The sequence below is a fragment of the Odocoileus virginianus genome, chromosome 26 (genome assembly GCF_023699985.2).
Source record: "Odocoileus virginianus isolate 20LAN1187 ecotype Illinois chromosome 26, Ovbor_1.2, whole genome shotgun sequence".
Classification (NCBI taxonomy): domain Eukaryota; kingdom Metazoa; phylum Chordata; class Mammalia; order Artiodactyla; family Cervidae; genus Odocoileus; species Odocoileus virginianus.
Genome location: NC_069699.1, coordinates 8370568 through 8386554, shown reverse-complemented (window position 1 = coordinate 8386554; position 15987 = coordinate 8370568). Strand labels below are relative to the sequence as shown.

At 42.2% G+C, this 15987-nt stretch overlaps 1 long non-coding RNA gene across 1 annotated transcript; it reads left to right on the top strand.

The window, feature by feature from the left end:
• The first annotated feature begins 464 nt into the window (after positions 1-464).
• Positions 465-5237, top strand: LOC110129445 (uncharacterized). The gene is made up of 3 exons (XR_002311495.2): positions 465-611; positions 3222-3400; positions 4719-5237. It is a non-coding gene; the product is annotated as an uncharacterized lncRNA (long non-coding RNA).
• Positions 5238-15987: the final 10750 nt, after the last annotated feature.

Genomic DNA, 15987 nt, shown 5'->3' with positions numbered 1-15987 from the left:
GAACTGCCACAAATCCTCCCAACTGCTACTGAGTCCCAGAACACTTCCCAACACAAATGGATCATGACTCGTCAGAACCAACTGGCAAAAGTGCCCAGAGAGCAGGTGCTCACAAATAGTCCTTAAAATCAGAGACACGCCAGAACCAATGACAAAACACCAAAATAACAGTGCGCATAAACGGTCCTCAACATCACACTCATGTCAGAACCAGTTAGTAAAGATGCCCAAATAGCACTTCGTGCTTGAAAGAGACGTTAGCCGGGTCTTGACGAACTTACTGGGTCACGGGGCTTGTCAGCTTGGCCAGACGCATGATTCCGTTCCAGCAAGGAAAAGCGTACACTGCCGCCAGTGCTGAGCAGGGGAGAGACAGAGAGGGTCTCCCCGCAAAATGGTTTCAGCAGCTGCTGGGAAGTGTCCCAAACCACCTGTCTGGGAGCATTGGGAGCACCTCCTCGAAACCTTCCGGGCACGCCATCATGGCGGCTCTGCTTTGGGGAAAACCCCCAGGAGCCAGATATCGCGAGAGCACAGCCTCACACTGGCACCAAAAGCTTACCTAAAGTGGGTTCAGGTGTTTGCCGCTTAAAAGCCAATATAGAGGCAAGGTTGGTGGAAAGGAAAGCTTTATTTTGGAAGCTAGCAACCAGCTGGGGGGTAGAGAAGAGCTTTTATAGGTGAAGGTGGGGGGGGGGGGTGGCCCATGCAGAAACAGCACAGTCAGCTCTGCCAGTCATCCTGATACTGGCCATCGGTGGTCTGATCAGTGTGGTCTTGATTGTTTTAAGTACAGTTAGTCTTCAGTTCTGGGGTCAGTTTGTTCCCGTTTGTTTGGGGCCAATTCTCAGGATTGAGGCAGCTTACTTCATGTCTACAGTTTGATCCTCATGTAGTTAACTTCTTCCATCTGGTGGGGGTTTCAGTATCTACAGAATAGCTCAAAGGATGTGGGTTGTCTTCCTCTCTTTCTCCAGTGTCTGGTGTCTTGTAATATTAAGTTTCAGACAGAGAAAACTGCTCAATAAAAAATGCAACTCTACTTTTCTTAACTGTGCTCTAGACCATAGCTTTTTTGGTTAGTATTGTGGTTTTTGTTTGGGCTCTTCAGGGGATAAATCCAATCCAGCTGTTTGGAGTTGAGGAATGAAAAAGTTTAGCCAGCGGGAGTGGGGAGCATAAATATGTGTCTTTATAATGAAATACCATGTATTGAGCTATGTGCACAACGGGCACTGCATTATGGGCCTTTTGAAACATTTTCTCCTCTGACAGATATTTAAGAAATATATCATTCTTGCATTTAAACCAATAGGGAGACTACGGGTCTGAGAGCATCAGAAACTTTCCAAGCCTTGGAATGTAGTCACATTTGTCTGAATCCAGAAGACATGATCTTTCTGATAACAGTCTGACTCATTTTGGAATTGCCAGGGTCTGGCCTCCTGTCCCCATTTTCCCTTGGATTCCCTTTCCTTAACTCCCAGTTCTCAGTGATGAGTCCTAGGGTGATCCTCTAGCATATTGAAGGCTGATCTGATAGCAATAATTTATACTATGCATTGCCGATGCTGTTTCTGTTTTGGAATGCATTTCAGAAATGGGGTTTCGGAGACTAGTTCTGTGTAGAACTCTTCCGAAAGGGCTTTTCAAATGTCTGAAGATGCTGGAATAAGGCTTGCCAACATTGCTGCTTATGGAGTTTTGGTGAACAAAAATGAGGCCAAGCAAGACAATACCCTGCAAAGTGACTGTGGTGCTGCTCCAGTATCCCCTGAGGGGGTGGACCATCTTCCCAGCTGCCCTGAACATTGGATGCTAATGTTTCACACCAGGAAAACTGTCCTGGACTGAGGGAAGTCACCTGGCCTAAAGAGCTAGGCAAGTGACTAATATGGGAGCATAAGCTCCGTTACTTAAGAAGTAGTTCTCTATAGATCAGGACAAGGCCAGATGAACTATATCTGAGTCTCTTTCTCTTTCTCAGTTTCTTCACAAATGAAACAGAAATAATAATAGTTCCTATCTCCTAGCATTTTAGTGAGTATTAAGTGAGACAGACAATCCATGTGTATCACTCAAGGTTCAGTCAGAGAAGCAGAACTACTTTAAGTTACATAGAAGACAAAGTGATTATAAAGATTGAAACGTGCAATTGTATAAAACAACAGAGGAATCTGCCAGGCTGTGGTCTCCTCTTCTAACGCTGAGCTTCAAGTAGCTTTAGTAAAGCAGGTTGGCAGTAAGGTGGGAGAACTGGGTGTGGTTGAGAACAAAGACAAACAAAGCCAGGAGAATGAACTGGAAGCCATGTCTGTCTCTCCCCACCCACAAACTCAGTGCCATGGCTGACATGCAGGAGAAGCTGGTTCCCTTCGCCAAGAGCCATGGATGCCTGGGGAGAAGCTGCAGGAGGAAACAGCAAGAGTTGGAGGAAATGACAATGACCACGTGAGACAGCTGCCATAGTGTCCAGTGCCTCATACTGACCTTTGGAGCATAAAAACTACGGTGACTGCCTCACTTCCATATTTCATGTCTCATGCAGAATTTCTGTTGTGACCTACACTGACCTGGAGCCTCTCAGGAAAGGGAAGTCTGGGAGATGTAGTTCCAGCTTAGCTATGTGGTCACAGCGCAAAGCCCATCAAGGCTCCAGGAGTGTTAAGAGGCTGAGTGTGTAGCATGGTAATAAATGTTAAGTATTGGTGTGGCTGAATTCTGAGAAGACAGAGGCAGAAGGTTTCTAGTCCGAGAAAACCAGGAATAAGGGTGGTGGTCCCCCAGGGTCCACTGGAGGTTCAAGTTGGAGGTGGACAGGGTTACTCTGCAAGCTGGAAACCTTTCTGCTTCTCGTTGTCATAGCTGCCGACACTGTCCCAGGCTGGCAAGTTGGACTTCGCCTTCTCAGAGTAGTCTCCCCCTCTTGATGCATAAAGGCCCTCTTCTTAGCCCCTCTGAGCTCTTTTTCTTCTGATTGTAGAAGAGACTGTAAAAAGAGGCTGGCTGTAGCCATAGAAACTCAGCTCGAGGCGGGATTTTGTGTTCTCCACGGCAGGCGCCACAGCCTTTGGCGCTCTGGCTTATGAGCTGTGCGACGTCATTAACTCTGACTGTTTTTTTTTAAGATTTTTTTCTTGATGTGGACCATTTTGTAAAGTCTTTATTGAATCTGTTACAATATTGTTTCTGTTTTATGTTTTGGTTTTTTGGCTGTGAAGCATGTGGGATTCTAGCTCCCTGCCCAAAGATCGAACCTGCACCTCCTGCGTTGGAAGATGAAGTCTTAAGCCACTGGACCACCGTTCACACTCTCTACTCAATCAGCGCACCCCGTGCTGCAGTGACATCAGCCCCTCCTCATCCTGTCCCAGAAGACTCCTAATCATGTTAGGAGATGGTAAGCTTTCTCAAAGAAATTATAAACATGCTCTCTGGGGATCCCTGCAGACACTCCGAGAATTTCCATGAAGCACTGGCTGGTCTTCACATATAAACTGAAAGTAAATAAGAGTGAAGAATCTCTGATTTGTGCCCCCATGCCTCAGTTTATTTGTAGGGAAGATAAGGTTGTCAGCCACCTTCCTCAAAAGGCTATTCAGAGGTTTCACACTGCAGACTTGACATTTATTAACTAGGGTTAGATGAAACCTCTGATTTAATCTCCAGAAAAAAATGCTTTGAGTGTTTTAGTCATAGGGACCATATAAGCATGAAGAATTTTACCCATAGCTCTTGAAGGAGGCTGTGGTCAGTCAACAGGGGCATGGGCCAGTCCTTGGCATGTTCTGTTTATAGCTGTGTCCAGACAAGTGGAGAATGAGAGGAGATCAGTATATACTAGGTTGACTTATTAACTTTTAACTGTTCACATACTGAACAAATGTATTCCAAAAATATTTACCATAGACGAGGATAGAATCATTTTGGTCAACAGATTACAACTGGACTACAGCCTCTTAAGAGGGTAAGACCACTCTTGGGGGACAAAACTGTAAATATTGTTGAGCCTTCTGTGTGCCAGTCACGACACTATACACTTTCACATAAACATCTCCTTTAATTTGCTCAGTAATTCTTCCAGGTGAGTATTACCAATATTATCTTTGAAGGTCAGAAATGTCAAGTAATTTGTGCATGGTCACAAGCCTGGTGGCTTAGTGGTAAAGAACCCACCTGCAATGCCAGAGACATGGGTTCTGTCCCTAGGTCGGGAAGACTCCTTGGAGGAGGAAATGGCAACCCACTCCAGTATTCTTGCTTGGGAAATCCCATGGACAGAAGAGCTTGGCAGGCTATATAGTCCATGGTATTGTGAAAGAGTTGAACATGACTTAGCTATTAAACAAAGACAATGACAATACAAGCTAGGCAGGAACTAAACCAGAGCTCTAACCCAGGCAGTATTAAAAAAAAAAATCCATGCTCTTCTCACTATATTATGAAACACCAATAGTTGCTTTCTAGGTCAACAGCTGTATTATTTAGCACTTACTATTTATGTTATTTTTGCAACAAAGAGGTAATCTAAGTAAACATAAAACAACCTTTTATGGACTATAGCAATTATATTTTAGAGTACACAATTATTATTAGTTCTTACTAGTATAATAGTAGTATTAATCATAATATTAATATAATATATAATTAAATTATTTTTATACCTAGGCTTATAAAAAAGCAAATAATGTCACTATTCTTGTGTATTTGTGAAACAGATTCTACTCCTTTAAATAAAGACTAGTAACAGATGAATTCTTGCCAAAAGGGAAGCCAATTGCATCTAGCTCTGGGAAGGAAGCTCCAGGGATCTGAAGGATACAAACATTAAAGAGAAACCCAAAGCACGATGTAAGAAAGCTTGCTTGTGAAGTAAAATCATGGTCCTTCAGGTCATTCCATTCCTCCTGTCTGGTTTAGGGGCATAATGTCTATTTCTCCAAGACTAAACCATCACCAAGAATCCCTCATTGTTTCTTGTCTATGTATGCTGGAAAGATGACTTTTCAGATGTCATCTGTTTGCTGTAATTATCCAAGTTTCAAGTCAGAAGCACAATAAAAATCATTTTGTGTTTGGCCTGAAAGGAAGACACTGATAAGCAAATAAGTGTGCATTTCACTCACATCAGCAGTCTGCTGAATAAGCTGATCTTACTCCATACATTTTACTTTTTTTTTGACCATTACAAAAGTTTATTTAACAAAAAAGTTCAGTTAAGAAAATGTACATGACCGAATTTTTCTCATAGTAAAATGTGGAGAGGGGATGCATGGGGGGAAGTTGATTGCTCTGGTGAACACAGCTATTGTTCATACTCATTGCAAGGCTTCTAACACGATGATACTATTTCTTCATATTACCACCATTCCAATACATTTTACTTTTAACATCTCTTGCAATTGGAGATTTTAAAATCATAGAATGCAAACAATTCCTATTCTTCTCCCCGTTTCCCTACCCAACCTGAGCTGTCTCCAGAAGCAATAGAGATGGAAAGGGGTAGGTATACAAAGGGGCCTTGTGGAGGCAGCTATGTCAGCCAGTGCTCTTGGAGTTGTTTTCCTGGAGGTGGTGATGGATTTACCTCACCCTGTGACACGGACTGCATTCCCTGCCAAGGAGAGGAGAAAACCACATCTCGAGTCTAGGCTCTGAGTCTGATCTCTGTCTTGGTGGACTTTGCTGACTGATTTAACATGCCACAGGCAGACATCATGCTCATCTATTGCCATGGCTGGGATATGCTAATAGATTGTGTGCTGATCATGACGGATGGGCTTGGGGATTTTTCTCATGATGTCAATACTCATGAAACTCTGAACTTACCACAATGAGAGGAATTTCCTTCTCCAAGGCAATCCAGCTGGCATTCTACCCTCAAGGAGTTTAGGGTCTATTCACTGAAATAAATGTAAAAAAAAAAAATTACCCCCAGTCAAACACAAAGTGACAGATGCTAACTCAGTGGTTCTGGCCAGGGCCACTCAGCTTCAGAGGTGCTGAGCTTGCTCTGGGGTCACTGGACTCACTTCTGTAGAACCTGGGAAGTCACTGGAGGGTTTTAAGCAGACAGGGTAACAGGACCAAAGTGATGCTGTAGGAAGATGATTCTGGCTTTGAGATTGACTCTGAAAAGACCCCCACCAGTCTTGCAGGTGGCACAAACTGGAGTTGTGATGTGATTCTCATGCGACAGTGATTGCTGTAATTTTTGGTTAAAATTTCTTGACCCTGGGCCTCGCTGGTGGCTCAGTGGTAAGGAATCTGCCTGCCAATGCAGGAGACATGGGTTTGATCCCTGGTCCAGGACGATCCCACATGCGGTGGAGCAACTAAGCTTGTGCATGACAACTGTTGAGCCTGTGCTCTAGAGCCTGGGAGCCACAGCTACTGAGTCCATGTGCTGTGACTACTGAGTCCATGTGCTGTGACTACTGAGTCCATGTGCTGTAAGTACTGAGGCCATGTGCCGTGACTACTGAGTCCATGTGCTGTAAGTACTGAGGCCATGTGCTGTAAGTACTGAGGCCATGTGCCGTGACTACTGAGTCCATGTGCTGTAAGTACTGAGGCCATGTGCCGTAAGTACTGAGGCCATGTGCCGTGACTACTGAGTCCATGCGCCGTAAGTACTGAGGCCATGCGCTGTGACTACTGAGGCCATGCGCTGTGACTACTGAGGCCATGCGCCATAAGTACTGAGGCCATGCGCCGTGACTACTGAGGCCATGCGCCGTGACTACTGAGGCCATGCGCCGTGACTACTGAGGCCATGCGCCGTGACTACTGAGGCCATGCGCCGTGACTACTGAGGCCATGTGCTGTGACTACTGAGGTCATGTGCCGTGACTACTGAGGCCATGCGCCTAGAGGCTGTGCTCCGCAACAAGAGAAACCATCCGCATAACTCAACTACAGAGTAGCCCCTGCTCCCCACAACTAGAGAGAAAAGTCTGCACAGTGACAAAGACCCATCACAGCCAAAAATAAACAAATAAAATTATTTAAAAAAAAAACCTCCCTGACCCAATATTGAAGTTTTCCAAGAATATTTTCAGAATGTCTTCACTCAACACTGGTTCCTTGACTGTTTTCTCCAGGGAGTTAAAGATAAATGTTTACTTAGGAAATAACTTTGGTGATTCATCCCAAATGTAGAAGAGGAAGCCATGTTGGAGAGATTTTCCTCCAAGGGCTGGTACTAAAGAAGTGACTGGAGGTCCTTGCAAGGGGTTTCTCAGTTCAGTCCCTCCTCATCTTTGACAAAACACATTTGAAAAATAAAGAAGAACATGGATGACTCGGATGCTTTAAGCATTTATTTAGTAGATACATATTGAGATTCATAGATTGTGGACATGACTTTATTTTCTTCTGCCCGCATCCATTGAACATTTGCAAAGATGACTCACACATTAGAGCAAAAAATAAAATCCAATTAATTCCTCAAAGTAGAAACCACATGAACCATATTTTCTGAAACTGTTTTTAATCGCACACACACACACACGAAATAAAAAACCTGAGAGAAAAACCAAAACTGTAATTACAGACTATTTTAAAAGGAATGAAAACATGGTCAAAGCTAAACTCAGAGGAAAAGTCATAACGTCGAATGGCTATTTTTTACCTTATTAAAGAATAAAAATAAATGAGCTAAGCACATTTTCAAGGAGCTGGCTTAAAAGGAGTAGTAGACAAAGAATACTGCCATGCATAGAAAAACATGGGGCCAGGTGAGTAACCTGAGAACCTGAGTAAATCAAACCAGTGAAGGAAATCTGAAGATGACCCATCGTTTTTCTTGGATATAAGTACTGTCCTCTTCCAGGGCGTATATTCAGTACTTCGGTACATCCTGAGTTCCATGAAAACATGGAATAATAGCTGTTTAAACTTGATGAGATGATTAAAAAATCTTCCACTTTTTCATTTTTGAAAAGGAGCTGTAAAATACATTGATATTACCTTGTTAAAATTTAAAGGTACAGTTAAAATTTTGTTACCCACAGGAAGACTGAGTACTATTTAAAACTCCTTATTGGAAGCTAAGGAAAAAACATTACACCAGTCAAAAAACATCAGGTGACAAAGCAGACAAGAGGATGGCAACTGAGAAAAATCTAAGAGATCATTACAGGGTGTCATTTTCTTGGTCTGAGCTGTTTGTAACGGTTTCCGTTTTGTGATAAATCTGTGGAGCGCACCTGCTTACTCAGTTTCCTGGAAGTGCTGTTTTGGGTGATGCTGAACTTTCTTTTAGTCTCAGATTTATACCAGCCTAAGTCCTGCTGGTCAGTATTTGCTGAAGTTATCAGAGCATGAGAAAACGACTCTTCCACCTGAGTTTTTTATCCCAGATTCAACTTTCTCCTATTCCTTGCAGATGCAGACCCCAGAGTAGACTGTCTTTCAGCCTTCATCTTTTTACTAAGATTGTGCACTTTTGTCCTTTTCAATACTTCATAGGTATCTTGGTGAAATGCAGGAAGAAAGGGGTTAAAATATTACACAGGAATTCTCTACCAAAGATTTCGCGCCAAACTATGCTCCTTGGAATGTTCTAGCTGATGCTAACAGGTGTTCCATAGTTCTAAATCATTCTCCAAGCTCCAGCAGTTTCTATCTGAGCACATGACATTTTTTCACAGCTACCTGGGCCTGACTCTAGGCTGGGGCTGACACTAGGTTTCCTTCCTGGCTCTCTTGTCCTTGGAGCAGACAGTGATCTGAACCAGTTTGTGAACTTCCGTGGTGCTTTTTCTTTTGTCTTGCCTTTTAGCAGTACTTGGCACCACACTTTTTACATGTATTGTGATCTTCCCACTGGTTTTGTTTCTTCCTTTAACAGCAATGAGTTCAAAATCTAATAAGCTCCTGCAGGTGTACTAAGTCAGTTCAGTCGTGTCTGACTCTTTGTGACCCTATGGGCTGTAGCCCACCAGGCTCCTCTGTCCATGGGATTCTCCAAGCAAGAATACTGGAGAGGGCTGTCATTTCTTCCTCCAGGGAATCGTCTTGCGCCAGGGATTGAACTGACATCTCTTAAGTCTCGTACATCAGCAGGCAGGTTCTTCACCACTAGTGGCACCTGGAAAGCCTCAATACCTTCCTACCATGTACCATCTCACTAGTTGCTTTCAATGTGTAACACTGATGCTGGACTATTCATTCTGATGGGGGTGTGTATGTGTGTGTACTTGTGTGTGTGTGGTATGCGGAGTTGGGGGAGGGAATGGTCTGCGAAATCAACCCTACTGGTAGCCAGCTGGACATCTAGACAGCCCCATCTAGTGGGCTTTCTTTGCAGCCCACTGCCCACATTAAAAGTGCCACGTGCTAAGCCGCTTCAGTTGTATCCAACTCTTTGTGACCCTTTGAACTAGCCCACCAGGGATTCTCCAGGCAAGAATACTGGAGTGGGTTGCCTTGACCTCCTCCAGGGGATCTTCCTGACATAGGGATCGAACCCACGTTCATTGCAGGCAGATTCTTTACTGCTGAGCCAGCGGGGAAGCCTAGAGGTGCCCCAGATGTCTGCTAATGATAGGGTGATAGTTCTGTTGTTCACCTCCTGAAGCCTTGAGAAAGGTTCAGCCGGTTCTTGACTTCACACTCACCACGATGGAATCCAATCCTAAGCACTGGTGGCGAAGCGCACGGGCCGGCGCCCGCGCTTTAGCTAGATGTGTGCCATCCCTTAGCTGGAGGCAGGGGGAGCTGAGGGAGGACAGGGAGATTCTCTCACGCTGTGAGGAGTGCCCCCAAGCCCCCTTTTTCTTCTTCATATTAGCACTTTCCTCTCCTTTCTTGTCCCCTCGCCAGGTTCTGTCTCCCGAAATCTTCATCTCATCTCTGTTCCAAAACTGTGGTCCTTCTTCTGGCCATTTCTTGAGTCATGGAAACCTTCAATACTTTGGTAGGTCATAGCAATCCTGCTTCCTGCCATTTCTGCAGATAGGCAGGGGGAGAAGAGCAAGGGCTCCTAAAATCTCTCTCTCTGTGTGTGAGTATCCACGGCAACTGTGCTATGAGGAATATTTTGCTTTTCCTCTGATATCTAGACAGCCCCAGAACTTCAAGGAACACTAGCCATCTTGCATTTGGAGGGTGCCTGCTGTCAATAAATTGGCACTTACCAAGAGCATTGCCAACGCCTGAACAACAAAGGCATCTGCCTCTACGGAGACTGAACCCCATGCTGCCATAGCTGTTGACCTTCAACACCCACTGAGGGAGTTCAGGATGGAGTGGGGCACTCTGTGCTCCAGGGAATCTGGTGGGACAGCTTTTTAAATAGTTGGATGTTTTTAGGAACAGATTTTATGATCTCAATCCTGGCATCTCCTCATATCTAGAGAAGCACTAAATCCCTTCATGGTGACATCAGATCCTCATGACTAACAAAAAACCTTGTGTAAAATGAGTGCTTCATGGTATTGAGCTCCCCCTTCACCAAAACCTTATGTATTGACTTTCCCCCACTGCCGCTTTGGAGCTGTCTCTCAGAGCTATTTGAGATGCTGCCTCCCAGGCTTGCAGTCCTCATTTTGTCCCAAATAAAACTTAGCTCACAACTCTCAAGTTGTACATCTTTTTTAGTCGACAGTTATGGCGACTGATGAAGCGAAGTCCCAGAGGGGACTTCCTTCCTTTAACTGGACTCCATGAAGAACTGGAGCTTTGGTACCAGCAGCGGCCCCTTGCACCAATCCGTCTCCTCGGGGAGTGCAGACGAATTTGGGTAAGTCTCTCCCAGTTCTTGAATCTCCGGTATTGGTTGAGACTCTGAGTTTTATTTGGCTGTGGAGCAGGTTACCTGCCCCCTCCCAGTAGGAAAGATAGTGGGAGGGAGCCCAGGTGAAACATACAGGGCATACTCACTCATGGTCTAGACACTAGTGGGGCTCGGTTGAAAGATACAGAGAAGTCCCCACCCAGGCAAAGATACTGCGGGGTGGGGTGGTTGGCTGAAAGATGCCCGGGGAATTACCTGCCCAGTGGAAAGGGACTGGGTAGGGGGGCTTGAATGGAGAAAAAAAAATCAAGTAATAGCTGGGGCTGGGCTGAAAGATGCCGACAAGTTCACTAGTGATTTTTATTGACAAATTCAGCTTAAAATGGGAAACAGAATCTCTCAAAAACAGAAACAAAGGGGTGTCAGAAAGCCAGCCTCTGACTAACACTCCAGCCAGATTCACGTCCAATACGTATGGAGCTCATACTTGCAAGTACCTAGTTAACTGGAGAAATTATACCAAAAGAGATCTCAACCTAAAGTGGCCAAACTGGGGTTCTTTTGATATTCCAAAATTGACATTTTTGCACGCACAATTAGAAAAGGCTGGCCGTGTTTACTTTGACTGGTATCTAGAAGCTTCTAAAATAGGAAATGAGAGTAACTTTTTGTAGGAAACCAACAAGAAATTGCTTGAAACTATCAAAAAAGGCTGCTAGCACTGACTCTGCCAGGTTGCAGGTCTAGTGGAACTGGAAAGTCACATTTGGCATTTTATGCCATTTGGCTTTTGATTTCTGGGCATCACTTTACCATCTTTCGGGGGCACTCTTGCCACTTGGCTTTTGATTTCTGGGCATCTCTTTGCCTTTTGTTTCATTTGGAATGTGACTCCTGGCTGGTGAAGGACTGGTTCAGTTTGGTCTTGTTGGTTTGGTTTGAGTGCGCAGACATACAAATCACTCCAGCTAATATGGAAATTGCTCACTCTAAGGTACTACACTCCACCGGGGAACCCCTTGGGGAAAAACAGGTTTTTTTTTTTTTGATTGGTCAATCTATAGTTGTGATCCAATGACAAAAAAAAAAAAAAAAACAGCCTGGGGTTTATCAAACTAAGATCCCCTACTTCCCCAGAGGGACAATCCCTGCTGGGACCAATCTGCCCTTGTTATCAGGGCCAATTTGAATATTATCTGGTCCAAATTCTGGCTATAAAACTATAACCACAGAAAAATATGATTTTTGACAATGTGGTCACAATATTCTTTAGTCTCCAGAGAAAGCTTACAGAAAAAAAAATTTATCTCTTTAAAATTCTTGCCCCCAGGAAACAACTCCTCCTATACCTTTAGACCAGAGCTCTCTGGATCACTTACCTAGACCATCTCTAATTCCTAAAACTAAAAGGAAAAAAAAAGGGGAACAAAGCCTTTTAAAATCTTATTCCAACCATTTTTTACAACTAGTATAGATAACTAAGTTTGGAAAACAAAGCTATAGGATCTCTTGTGTCTATTTGGATATATGTATGTCTCAGTGTGCGTCTTTGTGTTTTTGGATAATATTGCTGGGGTTAGTTTGTAAATGAGCTCTAATTGAATTGACCTTAAAAAAAAAAGTAAGCACTTACAAATCAAACAATTCTAAATACAAGAGAAATTAACCTAAATGAATTTCAGGTTCATGTGAACTGGGAAACATTCAGTATTAAATACCTGATATTAATGTTTGGTCTATGGCCATACCACCCTGAATGTGCCCATCTCGTCTGATATTAATGTTTGTTGATCTAACTAAAGTAGACATGTCTAAGAGTAATTGACGTTAAGCAGAATATTTTCATTGTACCTAGGTTTAATGTAAGTTAAATATTATACCTGTTACAGGTTTGTCAGCAAGGAAATTACCTCGAGTGAAGAAACTTCTAAAACATGTAAATGAGATTATGAGCCTTTAGATAAACTCTATTAAGAATAATTATGCTTTAGGAATATCTGCCTAAAATAGTCTCTCCAGATTGGGGTAACTTGAAATTCTAAGGGGTGTGCTGAACTAAGTGTTGGAAGTCTATTGAATAGCTAAGTCATTTCCAAATAAAATAAGATTTTGAAAACGTTTACTACCCTAATTTCCTCTTATACAGAAAGAGGTTTGGGATTAAAAAAAAATGAATGATGTTTGGTGCCATCCTAAAATGTTCTAAGAAAGCAAAGGTTTTAGAAATTATCACTGATATTTATGCTCAGCAATCTATAAAATGCTAATATAAAAGTCAGTTCTTGGTTGCTTAAGGGAAGTAGGAAGTGTGTTTTCAGGAAAGAAGGTATGAGGAATGGAATTGCATTTTGGGAAAGGAAAAGGAAGTAAGCCTGACTTATAGGTGGCTTTTTAGGATGGAAGAACACAGTAATGGGTACAGAAAGTAATAAGGTTTGTGAAAAGTGAACCATGAGGGAAGAGTTTTGTATAAGGTTAGGACTAAGTTTAAAATAAAGTTAAATTTACCTTTTAAATAAAGTAAGCTGGTGCAAAAACTTGAATTTAGTTTTTCTCTCTGTTAAGAGGACATCTTTTCTTCAGATATTGAACTGCCTTTGATAATAGATTTAAGTTTCTTTATCTCTTAAAGGACTTGTTCTGAAATCCTTTATTGTTATTTTGGCTAAGTGAATAGCTACTGGTTCACAATGACCTATATAGTCCTTTCTGACTGAGTGTTCTAAACCTTTTTGATATTTGTTGACAAAACTTCCTAAATCATTCTAATGAAGATTTCTAGCTAACTTTGGGAAGCTTCAGAGGGCCCCTGAAACATCCCAAAGATATTATACTAATTAGGTTCATTTTGTATACAGAATTACATGGGGAGTATTGTCAAGTGAGTAATAAGTCTCAGGTTATATTGTATGGTAAATGTTACTAATATAGATATCCTAGAAACTGTATGGAGTTCCTAAAATTCTGATATGTTTGGGTAAAATGTTATCAGGCATAATTCTAGTTACTATCTCAAAATATTGTCATAGCACTAACCAAGTTTAGCAAAAATGCTTCCTCTTCAAGGAGATATATAGACAGGACTTTTGGATAAATATGTTTCTGAATTGGGTAAGGATTCTAATGGAAAACCTGATGACTTCACAAAGGTTAACAAAAGGCTGAATGAACTGGTGAATATGCTTATAACCTTTAAGGTTTCTATCTGAAAAATTACTGATTTGAATCTGTGTTTTCCAGGTGTAAGACACACCTTCCCCTCAAACTAATTATGACAGTAATTTGGTAAAATTGTATTTTACAAACAAATTGGAACATTTATCTTTTCTATCTGAACCCTCCAGAGATTGGAAGCTCTTAGTTTCCAGTAACTTTATCAGATAAGTTAGAAAGGTTATCTCACTAACAGGTACAGAAATCTCAAGGAATTTTGGAGACCTTGAGAACGGAGGAATTTACTTAGATCTGTTAGGCAAAATTTGTGATAAGCCTTTGGCAGGACTTTCCTAGCCCTGAAAGAAAGAAAGAAAGAAAGAAAAGAAAGTGAAGTTTCTCAGTCATGTCCGACTCTTTGCGACCCCCATGGACTGTAGCCTACCAGGTTCCTCCATCCATGGGATTTTCCAGGCAAGAATACTGGAGTGGGTTGTCTTCTCCAGGAGATCTTCCTGATCCAGGGACTGAACCCCGGTCTCCTGCATTGTAGGCACATGCTTTACTGTCTGAGCCTTCAGGGAAGCCCTGAAAGGTTTTATTTTAAAAGTTCAGTCTGAGACTCTATAATGTCTATAAAGTCAGCAAAGCAAAAAAGTCTATGATCATTTATGGTTATATAAATCATCAGGACAAGTTTATTGGGACCAGGCCTATTTTAATTTGGTTATACTTGGTAAAAATGATGGTGATTTTAGGGAGAAAAAGATGTTTCAATGAATGTTAAATCCCAGTTTGTTAATGGAGGTCTGTATCTACTAAGAATCATTTCCTGGATAGTTCTTTGCTGTTAGGGTATATTAATGTAACATTTAATTGAATTATTAAAGGACACACTAGGGTTGTTTCTGAAGCTTATCTCAGTAATCTGTCTTTGGATGAAGATCAGATGCCTCACGCATGACCTGCAACCAAGACTAGAAAAAGACATAAATTAAAGAACTGTCTCTAACCTAGATGGAAGGACCTTTCTATCAGGTACTCTTAACTGACTCATGCACAGTGAAACTGATGAGAAATTGACTCTTGAATTAACTCCCTCTTCCAAAGACCCCTAATCTGGACTGGTATATGGAGAGGCCTGCTGACCTCAAACTCACCTTCCTCAAACAGAGGAAACTACACTACACTAGGACAAGAAAGAGACAACATCAGAAGTAGCTTGCCCGAGGTGCTGATCTGACTTGTGTGGTCATTTATAATGTTTTCCTGATTCCTTGGACCTATGCCTATCAATCAAATGTTTTCTATCATGGATATGATTCTATGCTAGTTTAACTCAATCCATTTGTTGTGTTGGGGCCAATTACCTGTGTCTAGAACTTCTGGGTTACCTTGGTGGATTTCTGTTCTCTAAGGCTCTGATTGGATACCCCCTAGGAAATTTATTTTAGATGAGTGTTCAGTCCTGTTCTATCTATTCATGATATTACTAGATGGGATCCTCTCATCTGGCCAATTAATAATACCTGCTCTGATGCTGGCCATAGATTTAAGTTTTCTCTTAGGGTCATTCAAACACAATCAGATGAGCTAAGTCTCAATAAAAAAAATTAACCTCTCATCTATTGAAAGGAAATGCCCACAGCTGTGGGGTGTATCTACATGGTTAACACCAGGCTATGGTCATATAAGTTTAAAAGCTCCTCTATGTTCAGTTCAGTTCAGTCGCTCAGTTGTGTCCAACTCTTTGTGACCCCATGAATCGCATCATACTAAAAATTATCAACCTGGAAATTATGAGACAAGGCTGGGTGCTTTATGAACTATGCCTATTCTTACCCTTAGAGAGAGTGATTGGTATGGAACTCAGTGGATTTGTGGCACTAATTTATGGCCTTCACATCTATAGGGATGGATATGAAGGTGTAGCCTGGGATTCCCATGAATTTAAGGTCATACAGTTTAACAAATTAGAGGTAACCCCAACCAATCTACCATTGGTATGAACCCAGTGGGTCAAGGATCTGTATTCTTCTGGTATGACCATTTAGCAGCTTTTGTGTGTATGTGTGTGCCTTCAATGGGGTTAG